Source organism: Agelaius tricolor, unplaced genomic scaffold, assembly GCF_023055355.1.
Source record: "Agelaius tricolor isolate 1412-34295 unplaced genomic scaffold, bAgeTri1.0.p SCAF_5, whole genome shotgun sequence".
In the NCBI taxonomy this organism is placed as follows: Eukaryota; Metazoa; Chordata; class Aves; order Passeriformes; family Icteridae; genus Agelaius; species Agelaius tricolor.
The window spans coordinates 1,741,835-1,754,697 of NW_027269265.1; the positions used below are offsets into that span (position 1 = coordinate 1,741,835).

Sequence of the window (12,863 nt, forward strand, 5' to 3'; positions counted from 1 at the left end):
GTCCCCAGTCCCTCTCCAGCTCTCCTGGAGCCCCTCCAGGCCCTGCCAGGGGCTCTGAGCTCTCCCTGGAGCCTTCCCTTCTCCAGGTGAGCACCCTCAGCATTCCCAGTCTGGATCCAGCCCTGGGAGCAGCTCCATGGATTCCTCTGGAATCTCCCTCTCACTCACCAGCACCCTCAAGTCCTTCCCAGGGCTCCTCCCCATCCATTCTCTTCCCATCCTGTATTTGGGGCAAGACCCCAAATGGGGTCAGAGCTGAGTTATTGAGGCACAAACTTGGGAAAAGATCAAGGAACAGGGAGCTGTGGATTGTCCTGGATGCAGAATTCCTTCACCTTGAGAGAGGGCACAGGAGCTGTGACTGAAAGGAATGGGCAGATCCAGCACTGCGGGATCAGGAGCCTTTGATCTGTTCTGCAGCTCCTGGGTGTCAATGCCCATAAATCCATGGGAATAAAAGCCCTGAGAGCCAGAGGATTTTTGGGTTTGGAGGGGGTTAGAGCCATAAATTCTGGGATTTAGACCAGAAGGAAGGCAGGATTTGAGAGATGACAAGAGAATCACGCCCTGGGAGGGAACAACCTTTAATGAGTGTCTGTAAGGAAAGGCCAGCACAGCAAACCCCATAAATCTTCCCTTTTTTATGCATTTTAACATCTCCAGCCCCAGATCCATAAATATGGATTTCACTGGGGCTGTTAAATAGAATAGGATTTCTCCTTTGACACTTGATTTTATGGCAAGGACACAACAACAGAAAGATCTGCCTGAAACTTTGGAGCCTTCCAGCTTTTCCCATAAAAACTTTAAACCTCCACGTTCCAAGGTGTTTTCCAACACATTCCAGGAGAGGAAGCAGCTTTTGGCAGGACAATCTCCCAGCTTTGACTGTCGCATCTCCCACCCTCAAAATCAGAGCAGGAATGGTTTTTTCCAGCAGGGTTGTGGCTGCCAAGGCTGGGAGACGTGGAGGCGACTGCGATGCTGCTCCTGAGCTTTTCCTTGGCTCCCTTGGCACATTTCCTTGGCACCCTTGGCACTTTTCCTCTTGTTTCTGTGGCCCTGTGCCTTTCCAGCCTGGAAAGCGTCCCGTGGTTTCACAGCAGGCTTGCCCTGCACGAGGCACTGTGACTTTCTGAGGGGCTTTGCAGTCCTCCCTCTGCCTGTTCTCATCACCCCATCATCTCTGGGGTTTACGGAGGGAGGAGGAATATCTTCATTCCCTGATTTCCCAGGATTTTTGAAGCTCCTCAGTGTTCATTTATCCCACTTTGCCCCTCAATTAGCAAAGTCCTTTCATCCCAAAAAACGCTCTGTGTGCAGGGAAGGGAATAAATGGGACAAGAGTCCTTGGTGCCATCTGCCAGTGTCACCCTGTGTCCCTTCCAACCTGGAGTCTCCAGACGGACGCCCGGAGAGCCAGGGGCACAGCACATGGATCACAGTCAAACAAGGATCCCAGAGCTTGTTTCTGCCAGTGAATTCCCAAAAACTTGAGTGAAAAGGTGAGAAAATGAAATTTTCGTCCCCTTTCCTTAAATCCTTGATCCTTTAAAAGAAGGAACACTCTCCAAACTAACGACACGGATGATTTTAGAGGTCGTTTCCAACCTTAATAATTCCATGATTTTGATATCCTGCCTGGTTTTTACTTTGTTTAGGGCATCACTGGCTTTTATTTGGATCTTAAATCCCCTCCAATCCCATCTCATTCCACGGGCAGAAACACCTTTCCCTATCCCAGGTTGCTCCCAGCCCCATCCAACCTGGCCGTGGACACTTCCAGGGATTGCGGAGCGCTGGAATTCACACCAAGGCTCTGAGCAGGACAGAGTGGAATTAACCTATAAAATCACCTCTTTCCCATCCCTCTCCTGCTTTCCCAGGATTCCTGGATGTCTCTTAGCTCCATGCACAGGTTTAACGAGCTCATATTTTAATCAATTAAATAATCCAGCTGTAATTAAGCAGGAAACATCCGGCTCGTCGAGTGACCTTTGTGTTTGATGGGACAAATATAATTCCGCTGTCACTTCAGTCTGCTTTAACAAACAACCAGAAAATGCTCTTTAATAGGCTGCCACTTTTAGGCTGGCTTAAAAGAATGTTTAATCTTAGCTAATTAACGCTGTCTAATCGACCAGAACTAATGAACTTTCAACTCCACCGGTGGGTCACTGCCACCGGGCTGGGTGACACGTGAACAATGCAAGTTTCAGATTCATCAACGCAAAAATTCCGGGGAATAAAAGGAAAATGGGACCTTTGTTACATTTGTATCTATTTTAATTTTCCTCCTGTAATTATAGAGTGGGAAGAGGAGCAGGAATGACCTACTTACATCAAGGAGAAAGTTGTCAGTGCTGGATCCCTGAGAATGCAGGGAGACAAAGCCCTAAAATTAATGACTAATAGCATGTTATTATCAATAATGAGTATTTATTAAATCATCTGAGCAAGGTTTCCTCACCCACTCACGAAATCCTGCTTTTTGTGGCTGGCACAGCTGGATTATAGGGAAGGAAAGGAAGGGAATTGCCAGTGGGAACGGGGGAAGAGGATCACGCTTTCCCAACACTTCCCTCCCACCTCTCCATGCTCCTCCTCTGCCACTTTTCCCTATTCCACAGCAATATAGACAGGGAAATCCCTGGAATGGGCAGCGAGAAAAAGGATCACATCCCCCAAGGGTTGCAGAAACTTTGTATGTGGTGTGGGAACATCCCAAGACAGCCTTAGAAAAGCACAAACTGAAACATTTACAGAATCTGGGAATGATTTGGACTGGAAAGGATCCAAAGCTCCCCTCATTCCAACCCATGGACAGGTACAATTCCCATCAATTCCCATTATCCCAGGTTCCTCATGTCCCAAAACATTGATGAAATATCTTTCCGATCAAAACGCCTCATTTTCTAAAAGAAAATATTATGGGAAATTTAGGTATATCCAGATAAATTCCAGTCAAGAATCCTGAAAAAAAAAGTTACTCCATAAAGTTTCTCCCCACTGCTCTAAAGTCTTAATAAGTGTGACCAAAAAAAAAAAAAAAAAAAGTTCCAGAAGTCTGGAAAAGTCAGAATTTTTCACTTTAGTAAACAAAAAAAAGAGCTGCTGTGATGATCCAAGTAACTCCCAGGCTGCCTAATCTGCCCTCAGTCCCAGGCAAAATAACAAGGAAGCTGATATGGAAACCAATAAGGATTAAAAGATAAGGATATCATTAATTCCAGTCAACAGCATTCCATGAAAAGTAAGTCGTGTCAGACAAATCTGATTTCATTCTTTTCTGAGCTTGCAAATGTGGTGAATGAGAGGCTTTGGGTGGAAGTGATGGAATTTTTGTTACAGGCGTTAAAAATGTCGTGGCTGCTCATCGAGGGTTGATGTTGAGCTGCGTTAATTGCAGTGGACAGCAGGGAACAGGAGAAAGGGATTATTTCTAAAATATGGGAGCAGCTTTGGCTCCCTGTACCCAGGAAAAATGGGAAGGGTCCAAAGGAATGATTCTGGGGTGGAAAGGGAGAGAAAAAAGAAAAACAAAAAAAAAGAATGTTGGAATGATGGAGGTTGGAAAAGAGCTCCAGGATCATCAAGTCCAAGCTGTGCCCAATCCTCACCTTGGCACTGGGTGCCGCATCCAGGAATTCCTTGGACCTGGAATTGTGTTCCTGCCTCCAGCACTGGGAAGGCTCCACGGAGGTCCCGAGCACAATCCTGGCAATTCTATTTCCAAAAGACAGCTGGGAAACCATAAAAAGGGAACAAAAGGCCTGGAAAAAAACTTTCCAGAGGTCAGAAATCAAATTCCCTGCAGTCATACTGAGAGGCAGCGGGGTCCTGAATTGTTAAATATTCCTCGAATCCATCTGAGGATGGAGGAGCTGGAATGAAAGGCTGGGAACAGGGATGAGAGGGGAACAGTGGGAAGTCACCCAGCTGGAGCAAGGATTCATCCCAGGAGCTGGGAGGAGGGAAGGCGTTTCCATCCCAGCTGGGAACGGAGCCTCAACAAGGGAAAATTTCAGGAATCCCAATGGCCTGTGGCAGAGCTGGGCCAGGGATAAGAAACCATCCCCCCAGCCTTCCCCCACATGGGTTTGCCAATATTATAATTTAGGATTTGCACCATCATGGCTCCTAGGAACACAATCCAAAAATAACATTCCTGCATCCCAAGGGATTAAGTAACATCAATCCAAAGGATGCTCCCTGTTCCTTGATGGAGCTGGAGATCTCTGCACCAAATGATGTTTGAGAGATTTTTCCTGCCTTGGATGATTTAGGGATTTTCCTCTGTCCCTGGAACAACACCAGGGAAGGAAGCAGGAGATGGAATTCTGCAGTGTCTTCCATGCAGGTCAAGACTGGATCATCATTGTGGATTCCTCTCCCTTCCAAACTCACAAATGTGTGGAAAACAAGGATCCTCTTAACTGAGCTGGGTGACTGGAGAAAAGATTTTTAAAATCCCAGGAATTTCAGGCCAGATTTAGAGCTTGGCACTTCCTCCCTGTCACAAATTTGTGAACTTTCAGGTGCATTTTGGTTCTAGAAACCAACATTTATTTTAAAAAAATTACTCAACCTTCACTGGATTATGAATGCAAATTCCACATAAAACTGTTCCTACTAAATGGATGAGAAATTAGAATATTTGGGATATTTTTGGGGGTTGCTTTTATGGTTCTTGTATGATTTTTCCAAGCACTAAAAATACAGCTGTTCTGCCACAGCTGGTTTGTTCCAGGTAAGTAATCCCGAAGGAATTGTCCACATGGCTTTGTGTGGTTTTGGGAATAAGCTGGCATTGTGTTGTTTGAATATTCTGGATTTTTTTTGTGGAGATTTGCAGGTCCTCTGATGCCACAGCCTCCATCCTGCCACTTGTTCTTTGCAGAAATCCCTGCAAGGAGGGACATTGGGATCTCCATCCGCTTCCATCTGCTGGATGTGAGGTGGAGAAGGAATTTTCACAAGGATATGGAGGGAGAGGACAAGGGGAATCACCCTAAACTGAAGGAGGGGAGGTGTAGCTCAGATATTAGGGAGAAATTCTGGCACAGGTTTTCCAGAGAAGCTGTCCCTGGATCCCTGGAAGTGTCCAAGGACAGGTTGGATGGAGCTTGGAGCCACCTGGAATTGTGGGAGGCGTCCCTGCCATGGCAGGGGTGGAATGGAATGAGATTCAAGATCTCTTCCAAGCCAAACCATTCCATGATTCCTTGGTATTCCAGCCACTGCCACCAGTGCAAGGAGTGGGAGCGTTTCCTACATCACTTTTTGGCACGTGAATAAATCACAGATCATCACGGACCCTGTACGGAAAATGGGGACGAACAAGGAATATCTGAATGTTGGGTTTGAAGCTTTTCCCCTCTACATTTCATTTCCTAACTTTCAATTCCTGAATTCTTTGTCCCTCTGAAGCAACAGAGGCTTCCTACAGGTGGAAAGGATCTAAAACGGAGAGAAGTTACTCAGAGGATGGAGCAAAAGTTCCTTCCAGTAAATCTGTAAACTCCGGGATATTGGGACTGACTCGTGGAATTGCTTTCAGCAGCCTCTGCTCACGCAGCAGCTTAAAACCCATCAATACTTTAAACCCAGCCTCAAGTCTCTATTCATGGCCTAATAAAGCTGTCAGAGTAAAATGTTTCCGAAAGAATTTTCCATTGGAAGTTGTCTCCTGCCAGAGCTTTAAAAGTACAGTTGCTTTATCCCGAGGAGCAGTGAGTGCAAATTGATTTTGAGGGAAAAATATGCCAAGACTGTAATTCTCTTCCTTCAAATAAATGGATTTCTTTTAATAGGCAGCAGCTTTATTAATTAGGACACTGCAGACAGGAGAGGAGTTGATTTGAGGAGGTTTTGAGCTCAACTCAATGAATTAAATTTGATGCCAATGCAAATGGTTTCAGCAAAAAAGCTTTGAAACCCAGCCCGAGTCTTCCTCGTTCTTTTGTGGTTTGGAAAATAAGAAACCTGGGAAGCAGCAAGCCTTGAAATAGGGCTTGAAAGCCTCGGAATATATTTTATTCCTGTTGAAAAATTACAAGTAAAGCCCAGATGAAAATCCAGACAAGGCGGAAATAGAGAGGACCTTCTTTTCCTGAATTTCAAAGGGTTGTGGTTTTTTTGCAGCAGGTGTGTTCTGAAGGTGGGGGAGAGCTGAAAAGAAATAAACCATTCCCATGAATTCCATTGAAATTACCTGGAAAGGTAATTCCAGAGCACAGCCCTCATCAAACCCCAAATGAGTATTTATTTGGGTGCAGCATCCCAGAACCCCAGGAGTTCTGTCCCTGTGTGTTGGGATGTCCCAGACACCCACAGCTGGATGGAACCATCCAAAGATTGTTGGGAATACTCAGTGGGAAAAACAGGATGTGGCTGGAGGAGGGGCCATGTGGAGGTGGGAATTTTCTGGGAATGCCATCCCTGTTCTCTCCTGGAGAGCAGCACGGGGCAGGAATGAGGCTGGGAAGTGCCCATGGACTGGAGGGGGATGGAGACCACCCCAGACCCCTGGAATCTCCAACCCATGCCCAGGAAGGGCTGGAAGAACAGACTGTGCAGAGAACTGATTTCCATAGACAGGGAGAAACTCTCCAGGGTGGGAAACTCATCCCTAAAAAGGTGGCCCCAAATCCCAGGAGATGCCCCAGGACCCCTTTTCCTCCTCCACATCCTTCAGCTCCCCGGATCCCCTGGACATTGCCTCCACAGAATGAGGGTGGTGGCCCTGTGGGAAACACCTGATGTCAGGGACATCCTGAACTCCCTGAGGGAGCCGAGTGACTCCCGAGGAGTGAGAAAGGAGGGAATTGTGGGGGAGTGAGGGGATCATCACCCGAGCAACACAAACTTTGTGTCTTGACCCGGGTCCCTGGGAGCTCTGGCATCTGGAGGTGGGAATTTTCTGGGAATTCCATCCCTGGTCTGGCTCTGGGGCAGGAATGAGGCCAGGAAGTGCCCATGGCCTGGAGGGGGATCGAGACCATCCCAGAGCCTGGAGCCTCCAACCCAACTCTGGAAGAGCTGGAAGAACAAAGAGAGCACAAGAATCATTTTTCCTCCAAGACATGGAAAACTCATCCCTAAAAAGGTGCCCCCAGATCCCAGGAGGAGCCCCAGGACCCTGCACATCCCCTCAGCTGGGTCAGCACTGGAGCCAGCACGGGAGATCTCCCTTTATCCCATTCTCCCTCTCTCCCTTTATCCCATTCTCCCTTTATCCCATTCTCCCTCTCTCCCTTTATCCCATTCTCTCTCTCTCCCTTTATCCCATTCTCCCTCTCTCCCATTCTCCCTCTCTCCCTTTATCCCATTCTCTCTCTCTCCCTTTATCCCATTCTCCCTCTCTCCCTTTATCCCATTCTCCCTCTCTCTCTTCCCTCCCACCCCACCCTTTATCCAAACCCCATTTCCATGGGCTCATCCCAGGAGATCAGGGACAATCCAACACTGATTCCCACACCAAATTTATCATTTACCAACAAACTCTGGAATCTTTTGTGGATCCCCCAACTTCTGTCGTTCCTTTTCAACCCAAGCATTTACAAATCCTGGATGCTCCCTTCCCTTCAAGGATGGGAAGCCACATTTTGTAATTACCATGATTTTCATCATTAAAAAAATGCTTGGAGTAAAAGCAAGCTCAGCCTAAAAGAGAAAACCTGGGTTTGCTCTGCTCAGAGGAAGAAACAGCCAGGAAAAGGAATTTGTGCCACACTGAGCACAACTAAAATAAGAAAATAAGGAAATTATAAAGTTCAGTCACTGGTCCTCAGTCACACCTTTGAAAATTCCATGGATTTCTAGGTTTATTACCAGAAAAAAAGAAGAGTTTTAATTTAGAATTAATTTTATTAAAATCTTTAATTCATTTAATTGAATTAATTTAATTTAATTTAGAATTAAAATTTCACTTCAATTCTGCTTCAAACATCCAAGTTTTATTTAAGGAGGAAACTGGAAAATATGGAAGCAAAGAACCCAAGTATTCTTTAAAAACCACTCTGGAGTTTGTTATCCAAATTAAGGGATCTGGGGGCTGAGTCACAACTTTCAATTCCAGTGATTGCTAAATTTGTGGAGAAAAAAAATCCTCTTTTTCTGCCTAATTCCAACTGCCAATCTTCTCTAATTGGATATGGAATCAACCTTTGCACAAGGCTGGAAACACTCGGCCCCATCCCCCAGCAAAGCTGAACTCTCCAAGCCCTGGAATTGAGAATCCCAAATATTGATTCTCATCCCAACTTTTATTGATTAAAATCCCCTCATTCCTCGAGCTGTGGGCATGGAGAGGAAAATACCACGAGATGGGATCAGCTGCAGTTCTGATACCAAAATTCCCTTAAATTGGATTTTTACAGCTGGATTTCGTGTTATCACGAAAATTTAAAAAAAAAAAAATTTAAAATGCACAGAAAAAAAATTTAAATGCGGAGAAAATTCTTAATTGGGTCTTTTTTTTTTTTTCCCAAAAACCAGACTTTGGCAGCTCTCTTTCCTTCTGAGCACCACCTGATCCGATGACACATCCGTCAATCATCCAGAGGATTTGGAGGCTGCTTATCGTGGGTAGGGCGCAGCTCCTTGGCCTCAGGAATTCTGTTACGGCCACCACAAAAAAAAAAAAGTAAAATTTTCCCTCGGTGTGTCCCAAAATTGACTTTTCCCTGATTTCTTGCAGAAAATAGAATTTAAACAATGAACAAATAATGATTTCAGTGATTCCCAGGAAATTTTCTGGGAGCTTCTCCACAAGAATTCTCCAATCTGACAAATCCCATGTGTTTTCCCGAAGTCCCCGTTCCAGGCAGGATCCATTCCAAATAAAACCAACATTAAACAGGAAGGATGTCAGCAAAGCTCTGCTTTCTCCTGGAGGCTGCTCCCTGATCCTCCTGACAGGGAATTATCCAGGAAAATGAAAAGATTCCGACAGGGATATTGTTGAAAACTGATTGTATCTGAATCCGGAGCCAGCTCCAAAAGGCTCCTCTTGTTCTGGGAAAAAAAGCGAGGTGTTGATGGCTCTGGATTTGATCCATCTGGAAAATCCACTCCTTCTAGGAATCTTTCAATAATATTACAAAAGTGCCCTTGGATGTAAAGGGACAGACAGGAAAAAGGGAGAAAAACTTGGAATGTTCCCCTGGAGAGGAGAAGGCTCCAGGGAGAGCTCAGAGCCCCTGGCAGGGCCTGAAGGGGCTCCAGGAGAGCTGGAGAGGGACTGGGGACAAGGGATGGAGGGACAGGAGCCAGGGAATGGCTGCCAGTGCCAGAGGGCAGGGATGGGTGGGAGATTGGGAATTGGGAATTCCTGGCTGGGCTGGAATTGCCAGAGCAGCTGTGGCTGCCCCTGGATCCCTGGCAGTGCCCAAGGCCAGGCTGGACAGGGATTGGAGCAACCATGGACAATGGAACTGGAATGGGAAGGGATTTAAGGTCCCTTCCCTCCCAAACCATGCCAGGATTCTGTAATCCCTTGGTGAGATATCAACAGTGAATCAGAAAAACAAAACAAAACCCAACAAAAACAGTAACATCCAGTAAATTTCCCATGAGCTTCATCTGGAAGTTGCTGCTCCCTGAATTAACCAGCTCCTCATTGGGAGACCCTCCACAGAATACCCTGGAGATGGAAGGGACCCACAAGGACCATTCAAGGTGGGATAGCTCAGGTTGGATAAGTATCCAAAATCTGAGATTCTCTGGGAGGGCAATGAGGGAAACAGGAATTTCCTGGATGAGCTCCTTCCTCCGGGGCTCTGCTCTCCATCTGCTGCTCCAATGGATCCCAGAGATAACGGAATGCTCGCTCCCCTTGGAAAAGCGCTGGTGCATTGAGGGCATCCATGGAGTTCTGGTGCATCCAGGAATGTTTTAGGACACAAACCCTTCCAGTTGCAGTGCCCAGCAGGCTCCAGGTCACAGAATTTATTTTTAAATCTATTTTTTTGGATGTACCTGAAATCCAGCTCCAAATATGAATCCATATTTGCTGCATCCTCAATCCTCAAGGACCAGGAGCTCCTGAGCTTCCTCAAACCCATTTTCTCCCCAAAAACCCTAAAAATAATATTCAGAGCCTTTCATATTTTATTCTGAGTTGTCGTGTTCCACTACTTTCAGGTCAAATCTTTGGAATTTTTTTCCTGACATCCATATTTTGATCTGGAAAACCCTGGCCAAGCACTCAAGACATGACCAAGACATCATTGATGTCCAGATGGAAATTTTTGGCCACTGCTCCTGGCATTTTCTTTCCTGATACAATTTGATGGACTAGACCATGGAAAAGGCCGGAATTTCTTTTTTTTTTGTAAGGCAAGTTATTCAGCAATTACAATTCCATCAGGGAATATCAGACAGAACACATAGAATTACAGGAGAAATTCCTGTCAGAAATCCTGCCAAATTATGCTGAACAGATTTTCTGCTGCTAAAAGAATTAATTAGGAACTAATGCTTTATTTTTAATATTTGTTAAGGGTATTCATTAATATAACTAAAATTAATAGCATAAAATGTGCAGATTCTGCCTAAAAAGCAAGGATTGGAGAAATCTCAAGGGAAAAAAGGGGAAAAGGGGGTGAATCTTTAAATACAATTCCAAATGTTTCTCCTACAAGGACCTTGCAATGACTCTGATTCATTTGGCCCAAATTTTACCTCTGGAATGCCAGACGGGATTGGTCACCTTGGCTTGTATGGGATACAGGAACAGATGATGGGGAGGGATATTTCCTCTAAGAAAAACCTGTTCCAGTGTTCCCGCGGCTCTTCCTCCTTATTTTGCGGAGTCTAGGAGGCAAGAAATTGGGAAAGGGAGTTTGGAATGGCCTGTTCCTTCTGGAGCGCCGGGGTTTGCAGCCTGTGGGGTTTGGAAAGGACGTTGTGAGGATCTTTTCCAGCCCACCTGAAAGTACTGGAGACAAAATTCCTGAGTGTCCTGAGTGTCCTTTTCCAATTCCTGCCACGAGTGGTGTCTGAATCCGTTATGGAGATACAAATGGGAAATAGCCAGGAAAAAACATCCCATGGATCCAGCTGTACATGAGAATATAAACGAAGGAATTTAGGTCTTTATTGACCCGGTTTCTTCATAATTCCTGTCCTTCCTAGACCTTGTCTTTCCTTGATGTGGGAATTATGGAGAGATTTCGCTTGGAAGGACCTGGAAGGGGCTGGAAAGACCTGGAAAAAGAGGCCAATTTTGTCCTCTTCGTTTTCCCTCCTCTGCTCTTCCTCCTGCTTCACTCTCAATGCTCCAAATGTGCTCCAGGCAGCAGGAGATGACCTTGGGAAATATTAATTTCTTCTTAATTGAATTAAAAATGAGTTATCTTTGCACATCCCACTCTTTCATGGTGGCACTTAATGGCATAGTCCAAATTTTCTGTGCCATTTTCATCCCTTTTTCCTGTAAACCATTTGCAACTCAGAGTCACCATTTCCTCTCAAAAGCCAAAAAAAAAAATTGGAATTAAAGAAAAAATAATAAAAAGGAAGGACGTTCACGTAGGGGAAGACACATCTTGTAAATTAATTAAAAATCTTCCCCTCTGCAGCTCGTTCAACATCTCCCTGTTGTCCTTCGTCACCTCAGATTTTCCCACTAGGAGAAAATTCTTTGGAAGCTGTGGATAAAGGACTACCTGCAAATCAGCTTTATTGATCCACATGTCCTGAAAACTTAAAATAATTGGAAAAAAACCCAAACCTAGAGTTCAAATGGAGGTGAAAATCTTTCTTTGCTTCCTGACCTCCACTGAAAAAAAATCCTCTCCTGAAAGGTAAAGCTTTGGATTCAGCATTTTTCCAGGAAATTTGCAATGATTAAATATCCATATGACCCCGTCCTGAGCGGGGATGTAAATTGGTAGAACACCAGGATGTAATTTTAGTAAAAGAATTAATTTCCTCATTTGTCGTACAATTCAGAGAATCACAGAATAATTAAGGTTGAAAAAGACCTTAAAGACCAAGTCCAACCTAGTCCGACCACCAATTCCAAATTTCCTTGGAATTAAAATCTGTGTCTAGGTGCAAACACTTAAAAGCTACTTTTTTCATCAAAGTGAGCTAAAAAATTCAAATTTCTATTCAAATGAATTTTTATAATATTTAATTTCTTCATCTCTTTGTCTTTGCGCTGTGCAGGAATAATTTGTCTCCTTGTTGGCACCACAATAGGATGAAGAGAAATGGCTCTAAAATTAATTCCATGGAGAAATATTCCTCCATTTTAAAAGAGTTGCTGGATAGTAACAAATGATCAGGAATTGTGGGGTTTTGAGGATATCAGGGATAAAATCTATTGATGAAGTTAATCCAAAGATTAATAAATTAATAAGCAAGAAGCTGATTTCAAACTATGATTACACTTCCCTGCATGCTTTGCTCCTCAAGCTGCACAATTAAATTAAATTAACATTAAATTCGCATTTTCCTATGAATGGAATAATCCTGGGAAATATCCCAAGGAGCAAATTCCTGACATGACTTCAACACCAAAACACAACATCACAAATCCTGGATCTGCACCAGAGATTCCTACAGCCCAGGGATAATTCCCATCCACTGGGAAGCCACCTCCATTATCCCAAGCATAATTTGCAGGCAGGAGCAGGGAAATTCCAAGACTGGAACAGAGCCCAGTTCCTTGGAGAAGTTTTAGGAGAGAGGAACTCCCTGGGAAAGGGAGGAGGTGGAATAATCCGCTCCTGACAATGAGTTTCCAGCTAATCCCAAAAGGTGGAGATTGGTTTCAATGCCATGAAAGGGGATTCCCCTTCACCCTTTAATTAGGAGAATTGGGATTATTTTAATTAGCCAGCACTGGGTAA

The 12,863-nt window shown here is 44.6% G+C and overlaps 1 long non-coding RNA gene across 1 annotated transcript; it reads right to left on the minus strand.

Annotated features, from left to right (window-relative positions):
• Nucleotides 1–6,067: 6,067 nt before the first annotated feature.
• LOC139589587 (uncharacterized) lies at nt 6,068–11,967 on the minus strand. Its single transcript, XR_011679066.1, has 3 exons — nt 10,687–11,967; nt 6,869–7,041; nt 6,068–6,171 (listed from the first exon to the last, which is right to left on the minus strand). It is a non-coding gene; the product is annotated as an uncharacterized lncRNA (long non-coding RNA).
• Nucleotides 11,968–12,863: the final 896 nt, after the last annotated feature.